General features: G+C 43.5%; 1 pseudogene; it reads left to right on the forward strand.

The window, feature by feature from the left end:
- The first annotated feature begins 1,515 nt into the window (after positions 1-1,515).
- On the forward strand, positions 1,516-1,616 carry LOC148093572 (U6 spliceosomal RNA; annotated as a pseudogene).
- The last annotated feature ends 1,871 nt before the right edge of the window (positions 1,617-3,487 follow it).

The following is a 3,487-nucleotide window of genomic DNA, read 5'->3' on the forward strand; positions in this document are numbered from 1 at the left end:
AAGTGGGTAGGCAAACATGGGTTGACAGTTGTGAATACATAAAACATAGAGTTTATTCTTGTATTACTATTAATTTATTAATTATTGTATTATTTATTTGTATTATGTAAACCTACTTTTGTCCCCGCCCCCCCCCCCCCCCCCCCCGTCCATATTAGCCAATTAGCCTGGAAGTGAGTGAGAGCGAGAGAGAGAGTGAGCGAGTGAGCTTGGAAGTTGTTACTCCTGCCCTCACAAGAAAAGTGCAGAACAAACTGAAAGGCAAATGAAGACGCGTTAGAGAATCAAGGTCACAGGGCAAACCAGTGGCCCAGTCGGGAGAGACAGATGGATAGAGAACTACTGCTCCCTGCACACAGAAGCTGCAGCAGAGCCTAGTCAGAACACTTCCAGGCTAATTGGCTAATTGCTGGGGACTGAGCATGGGGAGCTTTAGAGTTAAAAACTCTGGGGTCTCAGGCTTGGGGGGACCCATATTTCCATGACTTTTTCCTCCAGGGGCCATACCAGGCTCTCAGAGAGATCTGAGAAAAACTCTATGTTTCATGCAAGGGAAGAGGAAAAGAACCAATCTGAAATGCACCCAGATCCTTCCATTCTCTGGAACAAGAGCCTGCCCTCAAGGTAAAGCGCTCTGTCATACCTAAGTCTAAGAACAAGTGAGCCACTGCCCCCCAACTGCAGCCTTCTGGTCAGTCAGGGACTGAAGCCACTAAACACTGAGGTTTACTCATAGGACTACGGAATACAATTCCACCCCACCAAATCACAGGGCTTCAGCATAACAGTGGGTTACACTGAGAGAGCAGGACGTGACATTCTATTTAAGAAGAAGCTTCTAGGGAAACCAAAGACAACAAGAGAGACAAAACCAGTCACCAGAGGAAACTGAAGTCTCACAAACAGTAAACACAGCCCAACTCCGGCCAGGTTAACATAAATCCTAGTTGTCTCAGTCCTATTACCCAATACATCATATCAGCTTCCACCAAAAAATCACAAGGCATGCTAAGAGGCAAGGAAAACACAGCCTGACAAATAAAGTAAGCAATAGAACCAGATTCAGATGTGGCAGAGGTTTGGGAACTATCAGACCCAGAATTTATAATGACTATGATAATATGCTAAGGGCTCTAATGGGAACATCAACATCATGCAAGAACAGATGGGTAATGTGGTCAGAGAGGTGGAAACTCTAAGGAGAAATAAAAAAGAAATGCTAGAGATCAAAAACATAACAGAAATAATGTTATAATGCAAATTATAACAGAAGAACTCCCATTCAACATCTTGCTGGAGTCCTGGATAATGCAATTAGACAAAAAAAAAAAGGAAATAAAAAGTGTACCGACTGGGAAGAAAGACATAAAATTGTCTCTGTTTTGAAGATGCCATGATTATCCATTTAGAAAAATCCCAAAGAACAAACACCAAACAAACAAACAAATTTCTGGAACTCATAAGGTACTATAGCAAGTTGCAGGATATAAAGTTAATATTAAATAATTCAATTGTGTGCTCACTTTGGCAGCACATGTGCTAAAATTGGAACAATACAGAGAAGATTAGCATGGCCCTTGTGCAAAAAAAAAAAAATTCAGTTGTTATATATTACTATATACCAATAATGGAGAATTGGAACTTGAAATTAAAAACAATACCCTTCACATTAGCATCCCCCAAATGAAGTACTTAAGAATAATTTAACAAAATATGTACAAGATCTACCTATATAACTGATGAAAGAAATAAAGGATCTAAACAAATGGAGAGAGAAACATGTTCATGGATAGGAAGATGATATTATGAAGATGTCATATCTTCCCAACTTGATCAGAGATTCAGTACAACCCCAATTAAAACCCTAGCAAGTTATTTTGTGGATGTCAACAAGCTGATTCTAAATTTTACATGGAAAGGTAAAAGACACAGAAAAGCCAACATGATATATTTTTAAAAAATCCTCATCCAAGGATGTTTTTATTGATGTATTTTTAGAGAGAGAGAGGAAGAGAGAGAGAGAAACAGCGATCAGTTGCCTTCCGTATGAGCCATGACCAGGGATCAAACACCCAACCTAGGTATGTGTCCTGATTGGGAATCCAACCCACCACCTTTCGTTGTATGGGACAAGGCTCCAACCAACTGACCCACCCAGCTAGGGCATAGCCAACACGGTATTGAAAAAAAAACAAGATTGGAGGATTAACACTCTCCAACTTCAAGACTTACTATAGAGCTTTAATAATATTGATGGAAGAAAGACACACAGATCACTAGACTAGAATAGAGAGCCCGGAAATAGACCCATTAGACTCAAATAGTCAACTGAGCTCTGACAAAGAAACAAAGGCAATTTAATGGAGAAAAGATAGTGTTTTCAACCAACAGAAATCAACACCTAAATATCCACATGCAAAAAATGAATCTTGACACAGGCCTTTCACAAAAAAGAATACGAAATGGACCATAAACCAAAGTGTGAAATGCAAAACTATAACACTTCTAGGAGATAATATAGGAGAAAATCTAGATGACCTTGGGTTTGGTGATGAGTGTTAGTATACGTGCTGTGGAAGCAAGCACTTGGCCATGAGTTTTAGATACACCACCAAAAGCATGATCCATGAAGAAAAAGCTGATGTTGTACTTCATAAAAGTCCTAAACTTCTTCTCTGTGATACTGTAAACAGAATGAAAAGACCAGCCACAGAGTGGGAGAAATGCTTTGCAAAACACATATCTAATAAAGGACTGTTATCTAAGGACGCTTAAACCTCAACAATGAGAGAACAGGCAACTCACATGAAAACTGGCGGGGAGAAACACGGAGTATTCCATGCCCTGTGTGAGCCCCAGGACCCTTCTGCCTGCTTCAGTCAGGTGGTTCTTGTCCCCGACCTCACCCCTGATGATGACCCGGGGAGCAGTGGGGGTGCAGGTGGTTCAAGGGTGCCGTGAGGGGGAAGGTTGGCTGGAGGCCCGGTGACCAGCAGGCCCAGGGGAGAGTGAGGAGGTGGGATGGATGAACAGGCAGGGATAGGTCGGGGGCCAGGCATGGTGGGGCCCGCTTGGGGGAGTCTCCAAGGGTAGCTGGCACTGGCTGCTTGTTATCTCAGTCATCTTCCATCTGCCTGTCCCTCTGCTGATGGCACTCAGATCCCAAGATAACAAGGTACCACTGTGATCAGCAGAACTGCTCAGATAACACCCGGACATGGACGTTGGAGTCGGGTCTGCCATCCTGGGGGTGGGGAGCAGCAGGGTGAGGACTTGGTGCTGTTCCCTCCCAAAGGTCACAAGGAGGCCTGTGTCAGCCCCTCCCTGGAAGTGAGATGGGGAGGGCTGAGCCCTGCCTCATAAATACAAAGATGTGGAGAGGAGTGACAATGCCCCATGGACACTCCCTCCTTCTTTGAGGGTGGCCCTCAGACATGAATTCCTCTTGGGGAACAGGTTGGGGTGGGGGCAACTGGTTGCATAGAGT

Source organism: Miniopterus natalensis, chromosome 3 (assembly GCF_054644295.1).
Source record: "Miniopterus natalensis isolate mMinNat1 chromosome 3, mMinNat1.hap1, whole genome shotgun sequence".
In the NCBI taxonomy this organism is placed as follows: Eukaryota; Metazoa; Chordata; class Mammalia; order Chiroptera; family Miniopteridae; genus Miniopterus; species Miniopterus natalensis.